The sequence below is a fragment of the Melanotaenia boesemani genome, chromosome 8, assembly GCF_017639745.1.
Source record: "Melanotaenia boesemani isolate fMelBoe1 chromosome 8, fMelBoe1.pri, whole genome shotgun sequence".
Taxonomy (NCBI): domain Eukaryota; kingdom Metazoa; phylum Chordata; class Actinopteri; order Atheriniformes; family Melanotaeniidae; genus Melanotaenia; species Melanotaenia boesemani.
This window is the reverse complement of record NC_055689.1, coordinates 29,889,675-29,904,609: the sequence shown is the minus strand read 5'-3', so window position 1 is coordinate 29,904,609 and position 14,935 is coordinate 29,889,675.

Sequence of the window (14,935 nt, the reverse complement as noted above, 5' to 3'; positions counted from 1 at the left end):
AACCAAAAATTAAAATTACAGCCTAAACATCATGGATCTCCATCAAAATAGAGAAGAGAGTTTTGCACAAGTTATTTTCCACAGTTAATAAAAATTTCCATCCTTATTAATGGCTTATCAGTGTTATTTATTTATTACTGTGATAATTAAAACCATCTTTCTAAGTCATTTATAGTAAATTTGCCGGTCAATGACAGTCAAAGAGGTTTGAACTTTTATTCAGAGTCTGGGCTGTCTTTAGGAAGATAAATCTTTCACCCATACCCCAACATGTAATATTTTAAGTTAATCTGAAGTTAAGCTTCAAAAGACATTAGTTTCTGACAAACAAAGATTTTGAAGAACCATTCAGTTCTATACATTCTGCATGATGTGGTAGTGGTAACACTTCCCATGTCAGGTTTGAGGTAGACATATATTTTTGATAATAAAAAAAAAGAAAAGGTGGAATACACATTATTTTTAAGCATGGGTAATGCAGACTCGCTCGTCAACCATAATGTTATTCTTGGTGTCCAGTTTGGCTACTGGTAATTTATTTGCATGGCATATTAAATCCAAAGCATCATTTTTGCAATATGTTAAAGCGCTATGAATTCAAAGTGGAAAAAATGCAAGAAAAACAGCCTTATTTGATATCCTGAAAGGATATTATGAAGAGGCTGTAAACCGCAGACTCACCATGAGATCCTAGGGGATTAGAATAGAAACAGTGTAGTCATTTCTCATTAAACCATAGACTTTCATATGCTTTCTATTCTCCTCTGCAAAAATCACTCTGCCTGTGTTGAAAACAACTGTGACTGCCTTTTCTTTTTATTTTCTGAATATCTTTTGAGGCACCCACGGTCATCCCTTGTGTTTCTACTGACAGCATGTGGGAGACTTTCCAGCAGCATGAATAGGAGGCCTTGGCGAGGATGCAGGAGGGTTTTTGACAGAGCAGTAGCCTCCTCCAACATGGCAACTTGCTCTAGGCTGTAACTGCATGTTTCTTATCTATATCTATATCTTTCTATATATATATATATATATATATATATATATATATGAAGCCCGTGAAGCAAGACAGGTGAAAATATTTGCTTTAAAAACTTAGTATAGAAAGCAACAGTTTACCAGTGGATATGCTTTAATTTTACAACAGTATAGTTTTTCATTCAATATGCAAAAAAAATTTTCAGCATACAAACTTTTCCTGTGTTGGCTTCATTGCATTGGATTTTCATTTTTGGGTTAATTTTAAGGTGCTGTTATCTGTTATTTGTTTTGGGGCTCTTGATGGTCTTGTGCTAGTATATTTGTCTGGCTTGCTGCACCCCTACATCCCTTCTCAATCCCTCTGGTCAGCTTATCAGATGTTTCTGGTGGTTTCTAAATCACAAAAGAAAATGAGAGGTAATTGAACTTTTTCTCTTGTGGCTCCAAAGCTCTGGAATGAGCTTCCTTTACTTACCAGTTGATGTTTTTAAATCTTTGAAAACACGTTTTTAATCAGTGTAAGTTTGACATAACTTTTACTGTCTTCAGATTGTATTTTTTCGTTTTTGTTTTTAGTGTTTATATAAATCATTTCTATCCTGTTTTGTACTTGTCGTGCAGCATTTTGGTCAACCATGTGTTGTATTTTTAAAGTGCTGTATGTATGGTAACATATAAGTGGAGTGAAAGCATTTTGGTTGCAAGCAGTAGATTAAGGGTTAATTCAGGGATTAATCAAAACTATAAAAATCCTTGTATTTCCCTTTTTATGCTAAAAAAGGTGCTTACTATGCAGTATATTCTTATAAAGGATTAAACTACAGTGTGTAAAATTAGCTAACATTTTTATGCAGTCAGTTTTCATTTCATGGTGACTTTCAGGTCAACTGAAGGATTACTTCGGCCTCTTATAGGTTAAAAAAACTTTACCCCTACCCCTGGATAAGCTGCTATTTGATTGAAGCAATAAATACATGGTGGTAAAATCATGAACAAGGAGATTTTTGTGAGCCTAAATGAAGAAAAAGTTACACACAAGAACAAGAATCTTCAGATGCAATGCAAATCCATTCTCCATAACATACTTAAGACAATGAAAAAAAAATTTTCTACCCAGACGGTGTATATGGTGTTGGCAGCATGTGAGTGGATGGTGGTTTGTTCTTGCTGATGTGATCTTTCCTCCCTGTAATCCACAGGATTTTATAAACGTCTGGACTGTCCAGACGCTGGTTCATCCAGGCTCGAGTGATCCATCAGTGTCAAATAGAAAACAAAAGCCCCCTGGCTCTTCCATCTTCAGTCTTTTACTGCTTTGTCATCCAGCAGCAGTTTGCAGAGTCCATGTTTCCTTCCCCAGCAACAACCTTCTTCATGTTTGCTGTTAAATACACTATATAATCAAGGAAGAGAGCATCCATTCTGTCTGAGGCTGACTTTCAGAGCTTTGACTTGGTCTATTTGTTCCAAGGTTTTAGATATCTGCAGTTATGCCACAGTGACATTTTAGAAAACATGGAGCTTTTAGAAAATGTTTTCTCCTATTTTGGCTTGAAATATCTTGAATATCCTCCTCAGGACTCTGACCTCGACCTGATCAGCATCTGTTTATTTAACCGAAGCACTGACCTCTGTCAACAACTCACTAATACACTTGTGACAAAATACAAGAAAATCCCATCAGCCAGCTTCAATATGTCATCCAACACTTGAAACCAGAAGAGTGGAGGCAGCTCAGAGGTAAATAATGTTTTCTAAGATACCATGTTTGCTCTCACATATAATGCTTGTGTATCTGCAAAATTTTGGTTGTGCAGTTTAGCTTTTATTCTGAAGCTTAAGAGAAATGCTTGCATCTGAACTAATGCAGCCGTTTTGAGAGTCTATAAAAAAAACCTAAAATAATAAACTCTAATAATCCATTAAAGCCAACAAAGAATAATAAATAAATTTTCCTCTTTTTAAGTGACCACAAATTTGTCAGATTTAAAGTTGGCCATTTGATATTAAACTATAAATACAACTTTACTCCAAGAAATATGCAGACTCATTGCTTAAAAAACATTTAGTTTTCATTAATTTGAGTTGAAATTTGCTAAAAATAGCACCAAAGTAGTTAAATTGGCAACACTGACTTAGTCGAGCTCTGAGGCGTACATCAATTTACTCAGTGTACCATAAACCGTGCACTGACAAACATTCCGCATTGTTTCGATCATAAACTGCAATTAACCGCGTTCATTTTGCATATATATATATATATATATATATATGTATATATATAAATGTATGTATATATTAAAGTCATATGAAGAGCTTTGAGATCATCAAGAGTGACATGAGAGGATGTTCTTGTGCCATTTTAGTTTATATGACAGAAAAATGTACATGAAAATGACAGTTTATTTCTATTTTTTTGTTTTTATTCAACTCATTTCTTTTGGGAATATTGCTCCATTTGCTTTAATGGGGCCACATGATAGCAAGCTTCACCTGTTAAATGCATTTAACTGGAGAGACTGTTTATAAATTAAATAAGACAGTAACAGAGGACTTTTCTGTCTCACAAAAACTGGGTTAAAAAGTGAAGCTTTTCCCATCTGTTTAACATGTATTGGAACATGATGTTATTTGAACATGATGTTATTTGATGTCAGGCATCATTGCTTTTGTAAAACACTCTGAGGCAGAATTCAGCAACAAATAATTAGAATATTCCCCCTTACACCTCTTGGGATTTTTGTCCTTACTGTACCTCCTGCTGGTGCATAGACAGGATGAGAGAAGCTTTACAGACATTTTCATGTGCAAACAAAAGTCAAATTTTAAACTGACACATACCTTGTAATATAAGGATATGTCTATAATTTGTACCAATATAATTTGAGGTGTTAAGTTGCGTTCCATTTTACAAACCACTGGGCCATTAGCCAATCTGATGGAGCTTTTTGCTCCGAAATGTCAATTTCTCCCCAGACCTTTTCATTAGTGTACATTTTAGATGGATAGTTGGCCCTGGGTCCATGCTCCAATCCCATCCACTTTCCTCCTCACCTCTGGGGCCAATTAGGGCTCGGGAGCTGAAAATAAATGAAACGTGGTGGCAAAACAGCGTTTACTTCAAAACCTCACGCTTAATTTGAAGATCTCTCTCTGATCTGAAGTTGAATTAGTGGGGTGATATTCCCTTTGATCTTGCAGGGTTCTGCATTTGCTGCCAACTTATTGAGTGGAGACTCCTAAGGAACTGTTGGCACTGAATGTGTGGATACATGAAGTTCACAAACACATAAAGATAATATGTGTATAGTGCACACAGTAAAACACAGACACAAATAAAATACTTTTCCCCCAGCTTTTAACGAAAGCCCTAATATCTACTATTCATGCCACATTATGCTATCCTTTCTGGGATGAAAATATTTCAGATGAACTGAAATCATAGTTTCTATCAAAAATGATTAAATTGCTGATGTCTGGGAAGATTGGCACTGCTAAAAAAATCATACGGGATGATTTGTCTGATCATCCTTTCTGCTGGTTTGTCAGAAGCTCTTGTCACAAATCAGTGTAGTGTAGTGCCAAAATGTGACCAAACAATGAGTTACAACTAAATAGAAAATAAGGGAGTCAAAAAGTAACATTTCAAAACTTTTGACAATGACTCCTGATACAAATATTGTTTAATACTGATAGGGCAGGTGTGTTGTGGCACCAAATCTCATCGTCACCACAGACTTGACAAATGGCAGCATTTGAAAACCTTAAATGGAAATGAGCTGAGTTTTTGATTATCATGCTTATTCAACTGTGATACCAAACATTATATCGCTGTCAGTGTCACAATCTACGGTGAGCGTGAAGTAGGACCCAAGAGTAGGACATCAAACGGGAGGTGCATGAACTAAACTCAGATCTTGTCTTAGTGGTTTTTTTCTGGGTCATCTAAGTATTGATTTGACTGAGACACACACTTCAGGTTTGTATGAGACAAGAATCCCATAAAAACCTGTGACAAACCTGAGACAGCAATATAGAGCTTAGGGTCATTGGTATGATTACGGAAAGATATTTTGGTTGTTTCCATGATATGAGATCGTGGAAGCATGAAGATGCTAAACATAGGGAACCCAATGTGGAGCCTTGTGGAACTGTACATACACACAATCACCAGTCACCTGAAGGAATGCGCATAAGAAATCATTCTTAAACACTTTTAACACTCAACCCCAAGTCATCCCAGTAATCCAGTACAGACACTTGAACTGGATCCCAAAAGATCACATTAGACCATTGCTGTGGAAACCTAGACACCGGAGGACAAGCTTGTTACGAATGACAAGTTTTCCATAACGCTATCAAAAAGTATACTGTAATCCAAACCATGATGCATTTTTAGCATAATTAAACAGATTTAAACTCGATAAACCAGAAACCGAAAACTGAGAAACAATCAAGATCCTTCATTCTACCCGAATCCTGGCCTCAAAACACAAAGTCAAATCAGCTAGCTGGAAGTAATGCAGCTTATTCCTTTATCATCCCATCAAATGCAGACAAAAAATGCTATCAAATTAAGCTTTAAAAGTTACATATGGTCTTAAAATGTATCGGCTGAGATCCATGAAAAGGTTAGAGGCTGTGACAAGTTAGGAACAGCATGAAAACACTCTGAGCATCCCTAAGACCTTTTTCCAGTTGCAAAAACAGCAAGTAGTCCTCCAGGAGAAGGTCTGGTCCCCATGTGGTGCTGATCTGAACATCACAGGCTCAGACTGGGATCACACCACGAGACAAAGGACAAGGAGAACACATTAAATTAACAGAAGAACAATCTACCTGCCAAGTACCTTGGAAAGTGTACTTCAGGGAACTGGTGTATTAAAGGGGGAGAGTTGGCAAAGCAAATATTGATTTAAGATTTTTTGCTGTTTGCTGCACTTTGAAGTTAAATGATAGATAAAATGAATTGTTAAGTTTGTTTTCTAAAGGCACCTTCACTTTACTTTTATCACCTAAAACCTGGGACTGCACATCTGCCAGTTAAATCTAGATCATTTCAGCATTTTGACACTAATCTGAAGGGACCGTGTGGACAGACTCTCGCTTGTGTACCTCAGATGGTTCCCCTGAGGCAAAGCCTGAGGCCCTGTTGTTTTTATTTGAGCTGTGGTAAAATTCAAAAAAGTAAAACACCACACACAAAACACAGTGAAGCCACCTGAGCATGGGTGCACTAACACATTGTGTCTGCACGGAATAGGAAATCAATAACACGTGAGGCCTCTGGGTTCAAAACATTACTGGTTGTGAATTCTCTTGTTCAGGAGTTGTGGGTTCAGTATTGAACTGTTTTCTGGTTCCTAACAGCCCCACAGTGGGTCTGCATGCTGCCACAGTGCTGCTGTTGAATGGGATTGAGTCACATTCCCATGAAACAATGTGCACAATATAAGAAACGCTTAAAATGTTGCAAAAGAATGATTGGAGCATTGCTCCAAAGACTAAAAATAAAGTTCGATTCTAGACAAATTTCAGTGGGTTAAATAAAAATGTAAAGAAATTAGGAGATTAAACCTAAGAAAACCTGTGAGAGAAATAAAAATCATTTTTAAATGCAAATAATCAGCTTACGCTTAGGCTGAACTTTAACTGCACGTCTCTCTACAAATAAGATGTATGGGGTTGAGTTATATGAGGTGACTCAAGTCAGGCTTGAGTTGAAAAACGAAGAACATGAAACCTTCTGATTAAAGATTTACATTAAATTAATGACTGAAGACTCCACTTAGACTTGAATGACTTAAGGAAATCTAACTTTTTTTCCATTTTATCAATAATTTAACATTTCTTAAACCTCTGGATCTCCAAATGATTTAAAGGCCATATTTTCTTTGGTTCCTGTTACATTTTTTATCATCAAAGGTTAATTTTCACTGTAATATCAGGTCCTCTATGTAAATAACATTTTTAAATGTATCTCTTTTATGTTTTTAATAATTTATTTTTGTATTTTTTATCACATAGAATAAAATGAGTTTACTTAAATGTTATTTAACACATTTTTTCTAAGAGAACCACATATCATACAGAATATGTTCAAAGACCATCAGATAACCAAAAAAAATCACATTTTTTGGTGATAATAAATGTTATTATTATTAACTTTTTCAAATCTATTGATGGACATCCCATATCTAGCTGTACAGTCTTTTAACTAAACTTTTCATAAAAAGTAAAGAAATGTGTGTTTGGTTGATTATTTTCCTCTTTCAGTAATACCAAGTGATGTAATTGGAAAGCCTGATTAGTTACTTTTACGATGAGGTATAAATATTGGGGCTCGTACTTCTGCGTAATGAGTAATCTAGACAAACACTTGGGTAGTGCCCCAAATATTGTGGCAAAATCTCCAGCAATATTCTAATCCAGTCCAATCCAACTTTATTTATAGAGCACTTTTCAGACATAGTTGACCAAAGTGCTGTAGCCTAAATCTTAACAACTATTCCAGATATCATACTGAACAATAAAAGTAAATATACTATAAAAACAGTAAAATGACTAGTAACAGGAACACACAATAAAACAATAAAGTAGAATAAAATAAATAAAATAAAAACATGAAAAAGTCAACAACTCAAGCTATGTTAAAAGCCAATGAAAAAAGGTAAGTTCTACTGGAGTTCCTTGGTGGATTGTATAATTGCACTGTACAGTAGTGAGAAGCAAACAACAAATATTGTCAGGAGTCTCACTAGTTGTCAAAGCAGTTGTCACCTCCTCCTTATGCTTGTTACCAGCATGGTAACATTTTGCTGTGGGATGGCTTCCCATTCCTCAACCAGAACTTGTTGGAGGTCAACCAGCATGGCTGTGTTGGTCAGTATAGCATGTATAGCATGCCCAAGCGGATCCCACATGTATACAGTTGATTTGAGATCTGGACTCATAATAGCCCATTTCATCCTCTACACTCCCAAATTTTGTAGCTACTCTGTGATGATCCTGGCTCTGAGGGTGAGAGCGTTGTCATCCTGGAGGATGGAGTTAGGTCTCAGATTCTGGAGATATAGGACTGTCACTGATTCATTTCAATATGTTAGATGGCAGTGGCTCAGGCGGTAGAGCGGGTCGTCCAATGACCGGAAGGTTGGCGCTTCGATTCCCACTCCCCCACAGTCATTTGTTGTTGTGGCCTTGGGCAAGACACTTAACCCTCTTTGCCTCCAGTGTTGGCATTGCTGGTGAATGAATGTGGATGAACGTTCGGTGATGGTCGGAGAGGGCGTAGGCGCGATTGGCAGCCACGTTTCCGTCAGCCTTCCCCAGGGCAGCTGTGACTACACACGTAGCTCACCTTCACCAGGTATGAGTGAGGAGTGGATGAATAATGGATACACAATGTAAAGCGCTTTGGTTCCTTGAAAAGCGCTATATAAATCTAATCCATTATTATTATTATGTTAGTCTGCCAATTATGTGCAATCAGGTGCTAGTCATACATCTGTGACTGGCACACACACCTGGCAGCACTTGACTCTCAAAACAAGAGTAAATGCCAACAGTAGAACACTGTATTGTAGAAGATTGGGATTTTGGCACATTTGTTGTGGCACTACACACACGTTTAGCTGTGTTGCTCATTCCACAGAAGCATGATCTTTAAAAGTTATAACCTCATTGCAAAGGTCACTCATTCTTTCCAAAAATATGTAATACTACACCAAACAGTATTATTAAAGGGGAGAAATAATCAACCAAACAGAATTTTTTTTCCACTTTTTGTGCAAAATTTACTTGAAAAGAAATGGAGGGATTCAGTTGTGGTGGTGCTAACACACCCTCTTCTTGTCCCACTTTGTACATTATACACTAACTGTTTCAATTTTGAACTTTACTTTTATTTTCAGTCCTTTTTTTTTGCTTGTGTTAAGCATTAAAACTATCTGGATAGGAAGAAAAAACATGTTCTTGTCTTAACCCTTTGATGCATAGTGTCCACTACAGTGGACACATATTTAAAGGCTGTTTTTAAATGTATGCATGGGTGTGGATCGTACATTAGCAATTTCATTGGACATTAGTGAGTCAACAATACTCTGCCACACTCTGCCACACTCCCACTCTGCCAAAGAATGAAAACATTTGATATAGTATATATACATACATTGTAATTACCAAGTTTGCCTTAATGATAAACAGGACAAGAAAATGATCCAGGTGTTTTTATAGAAAATGTAATATTATTATTAATATGACAAGATATTATTTTATAAATATTTTCATAGATCAAATAGAAAAATCAATACACTGAGTAAAAGATTAAAAACAGAAAAACATCAATGTGCATGTCTGTACAAGTAAAATATTTTACTTTAAAAAATGTGGTACTGTTTTGTAATAATTCATGCACCAGAGGGTTAAAATATATTCACTAACCACGTCAACCACATGTCATAAATCAATTTTTTCAGATTTACTGGGTGACAAGTTCTCTTCAATATAAATACAGTGATTTCCATTTTATGTTTTATAATAAGACTTGGTTGGGGCTCCAAACCAGCAGGCGATGTGAAGGAGGGTAAACTAGAATGCCATTTCCTTTCCTTTCCTCTCCCTTATCTATCTCCTCATACAGAGAGAACACTGAGGAGTTATTTTATTGCATGAGTGAGGCAGGTCTGCCTGACTCTCGCGCTGATATTTAATCTTGTCTAAATCTATGTTTTTGAAATATCAGCATCTTAACTGTGCAGTGTATTGATAAATGCAAGGTGCTGTCCGTGGTGCTGAAGTAGCAGATGAATTTAGAATCATTACATTTGTTTCCTTCACAGTCTTTCTGTCAGTTTCATCTTGGATCTTTAACATTCTCTAAATAATGTACAATCAGTTTTCAGTTCTATGCTGTATCATAGCAAGAGACTTGTTTATGACGTGCATGTGTTTGACTTGCACATCTGCCACAAGTGCTTGAAAATATATATGCTTTATATACAGCTACAATTACACTGTATAATTCATTACAGGCTGTGAAGGTTGGATTGGAAGCATTTCTTACTTTGACACCCCCCATAAATTCTTCCAAGCCTTACATTGTGCATAATGATTTAACAAGAACTATTATGATCTTATCATCAATTACATGCATATTTTCCAAACTTAAATCATATAAGATGTAATGCTAATTTGATGTAAAGGATGTTAGGTGCTATGTGTTGTATTAAATAAGTAAGGGGTGTTTTTCATAATTTATATCTAGATGTTCCTTACTTTGGAGTGAGTTTATGCCCAAAGTGAGTGTGATCCTCTCCCCTCACCCTTTCTTTAGCTACAGTAGCCCAGAACGCACAAACCAGAGTTCACCAACAGATCGGGCTGTTGGAGTTTTTAGCAGCCACTGTTGGTTGGTTGTGGATACTCAGTTCCGTTACAATTTGCAGATGTTGCTGTTGGACTCTACATTTACAATGTTGCTACATAACTGACACCAAACAGTGAAAGGTTTTAAATGCATCTATGTGAAACACATCAGTTTTTGAGATGTGAGCACCAGACAGGCTAAACATTTAAAACCTGGCTTGCAAAAGTGCAAATATATGCATCAGACACATAAAACTTACTGGAACCTTTTAATCTCCAATGACACTATGTTCAAGAACTGCAGTTTATCTGTGTCTGGAAGTCAAGCACTAAAACATGGGCAAATTGAAGAGGGAAGAAAGATGGCCACTGTTGACTTTGATTCACTAACCTAAATGTCAAGATTAAGACTAAAAATACTTGAAAACAGATTTTCTTCCAAAGGTTTATTGACACAGGGAAAATAACCCTTGATGGAGCAAACAGATTTGCTCGTCCTTGATCGCTAATGCATCCGGGGTACCACTTGGAGTTGAGGCTCTGGTAGAGGACATTTGGTCAATGTTTTATCACATACAACCCAGTGTCACTGTAGTAGGAGGAGAAAGCAAATGCAGAAAATATGAGTAAATTAATCTTAATCTTGAATAAAAATAATTTATTTAACATTTTATAGGGTCAAATATATTTCTGTAAAGATGCATGTGTCCTCACTTCGGCTCCCCTGACAAGCTCCTCTGCTATCTATCTATCTATCAATCTATCTATCTATCTATCTATCTATCTATCTATCTATCTATCTATCTATCTATCTATACATATATGTGTGTGTGTGTGTGTGTGTGTGTGTGTGTGTGTGTGTGTGTGTGTGTGTGTGTGTGTGTGTGTGTGTGTGTGACTAATGCACTGGTATGTCATTGTTTTACAGAAATACATAGAAGCTGGGACTAGTTAAGAACTAGAAATTAAACAGAATAAACCAGAAATAAAGCTCTTACAAAACTAACAAACAACAACAACAAAACAAAACAAACAAACCTGAAAAACACAAAGAAAAACATTTCTTTGTGTATTTATATTTACGTATTTACAAAAAGTAAAACAGAAAGTAAAACAGAATTTGAAACTCAAAAATAACCAAAAAGACAAAAACCAAAACTGAAGCCATTGACTGTAACGCTCCTCATAGCTCTGTAAGCTGGCCAGCCTTTTTCTTCTCAGCATTATCAAGGTCTTCTTTAATCACTCAGGTTTAAGGTTAAAGAACATTTTGGATCGACTTTGAAAATGATAAATCTAATCTTGATAAATGCAAATTTACCTGGATGCTTTGAATCTTACTTTAAAGTGGAAACCTTCACAAAAATATAACTTCCACAAATGTTATCAGGTTAAATAAAATGAAATAAAATCAAATTACATTCCATACGTCTATCTTGAATGTGTACAAAGAATCAGATTAACAACTATAAGCCATGAAAATGGCCTGTCTTTTGATTTAGGCACCAGTTTTGTTCAGCAGCAGAACTATACTTTGGTTTTATTTCATAGGTTTGGCCAGCACAGACATATCTATTCATCTATATATCCATCTAAAGAACAATTTCACTAAGGTCTGGGGAATAAGAAAAGGCTCATATTGTGCCCTGTGAGTTCAGTATGTGGGAGGTTTTCCTGTTTGAGGAGCCTTCCCAGCAGCCTTGGCTATAACCTCTTGAGAGGACGGATAATAACTTCACTGCAATGAATGTTCAAAGTGAGTTTGCCCTCCACCCACAGCTATAGCTCCAATTTTTGCATTCACTTTCAAACTCATACTTTCCCAGATTCTCCAAATCTCCCATCCTTAGTCTCCTCCCACCTGCCTTTAGTTATGAGACACCCCAGATCAGAGCTGGCCCTAGCCACGTTGGTGCCCTATAGGCGAGATTATGGTTAGCCCTTCCTCACACACCATCTCAATCACCATCAAAAATTTCCCAAGCATGTGTGCTTTTCCACTCACTTCATTAATATATTGGGGCCCCAAAATACACAAAACCACTGTATCCTTCTTATTTATGAAGATTTTGATGGGTTTCAAGCCTTAAATTTAGAATTTTATCATCTGGTGCCCAGAAACAAAGTTATTTATGATGCCATTTTAAAATCTGAATTTGGCCCTCTCATTGTGAGAGAAACTGACTTTGGTGCCTTGTCACCGTAGAGAACAGATTTCACCAAAACCCATTTTATCCTCCAAACATACTTCCTGTAGGAGGCCGGAGGTGTTCATCCTCCTCAGTTTTAGCATCACAGACAGCTGCCTCTGAGAGTTTTCATGTTTCTTTCCCTGTCCACTACATGTTTTTTTGTGTTGCTATGGTTTTTGTGCATGTGATTGCAAAGCTACATTTGATTGGTGAAAACACTGCAAAAACATCTACTCGGTAAAAAGGTGCATTTGAGAAAAACACCACATACACTGAACTTTGATGTCAAGTAGGGGGCCACAAAATATTGCCGTGAGTTGGACATCCATGATCTACAGCAGTGGTACACAACCTAATTTCTCTGAAGATCCCCTTCATCCAAATACTAATAATAGTCCATTGACAAAGCCAAAGTTAAATGAACAACATATAGCCTTACTTTTCTTAAAATAGGGACAATATGTGGACATTAATCACACTGCATCTAAATGTTCAAAGCCTCGGGTAACCCTTGTGCTCTTTGGGGGGTCCCAGACCCAAGGTTGGGAACCACTGATCTACAGCATCATTATGTTTAAACTCCTTTAGCTGGCACAAATGAAAATTTAAACAGCATTTTAATGTTTGATAAAACCTCATGCCTCTAAACTGGAACCTCTTTTCTTCCTCCTCTTCTCTAAACTGTCTGAAAGTCATTGCTGAGGGCTTGGACGAGTTGTTGACGTTTCTGAATATTAACCTCTACCTGAGATGCGCCCTACCATAACTCGCCCCTTCCCCTCTCTGGTAGCATATGGATCAAGACACGTTCCAGCCATGTTAGTCAAACAAGGAAAAACAATATTTTTCTGTATCTGTTCACCTTCATTTCCAAGGGAAAAGTCTCTAGTTGGGGCTCATTGTTTTGCTATTATTTATTCTATTTATTTATTTATTGTTTGTTTCTTTGTGTCTCATAGTTGCACCACCCACCAGTGTGTGGCATCCTAGGGAGACATCTACATGACCTTTGTCAAGGGTCGGCTCTGCCCCTGATGATCCAGTCAGAGAACTTTTAAATCTCTTTTTATAGCTTCCTCCATACTTCCCTCCATATACCTTCCAATAAACCAGTGAACTCATATTGTTGTGGTGTACTCCTGCTAATAAACCCAATATTACATTTATCAAAACTAATGTTGAAGTTTATATTTTTCAAGTGTGTCAGACTTTACCTTTTAATATATATTCACATCATTTCTGTTGCACCTGTTTACATCTATATTGTTGTTTCTTTTTTTTGTTTCACATACTTATATTTTCCTTTTTGTTCTAATGGAGTTTTCAGACAGGCTAAACACTAACTTTCAATTCATTCATTTCATTTAAGGTTCGTCTGCTGTCTCTCTCGAACCCCACATGCATGCAGCCCTGTTTGGTTTGAACCTGTAAATTGTTTTTTCTGTTTGTTAAAATGTAACCTGAATTCTCCTCTTGGCACAATTGGCTCTGAGCAGCTGTTGTGCCGATAAAGTCAATGACTGAAAATTAAACTGTATGAAATAAGCACAGATTGACAAGTGTTTGCCTGAACAGTAGTGCGCTTCCACCTGCCGCGGCCTCGCCATAACCTTGCTGAATATTTCATGTATGCCAATATGTTTCTGTGTCACACTTTTGAAGTGGTGGCATTGAATTTCACAAGGGTGACATTGTTGGCAGACTGCTTTATTTTTTTTTTCTATTATTGTTTTTTTCCTCACTTTTTTTCCTTCCACCACAACAATGACAATTTATCATATGCCGCTCATCAAAAGCAACCTTGCTGCCAGCTGCTGAACAGAAACATTCCCTTTCAGAGTCTGTTGTTGTCATATGTTTAAATTATGCATCTGAATTTTAATAGACAGGAATATGATTATATAGTTTGACAAGGAAGGGGAGGGGGGCAGGAGAAGGGGGTGAAAATCCTCCAAAATTCATTTCAAACATTCATGCATATTTAATAGGCTGGGTGCAAAGACTTCACACAGCAGTATAATCCTAAAATGAGCCAAGTCGTTATCGCTGTCATAGGCAATATGCAGTAATTCTGCCACAGTGCACTTCTTGCAAAGACCAAACAGTGTGGTGCTGGTTTTCAGCAACCAAAATGGTTTCCAAAAAGCCACATCCTCACCCCACCAACACACGCACACACACAAATGCACTCTACTTTGTACTCAACAGCACTCCGGTCCTCTCGGTTGCCATATCTGCTCTGTGACGATTGTGAAAGGGTAATGCGTGGGTGAGGCATCCAATCCTGCAGGATCTTTAAATGCAATACACAGCACAACCCCACAGCCTTACAACCACCCCAGCACATTGGAGGTGACAAAGTACAAACAAGGTTGGGCTCTTCACTTTTTTTAAAA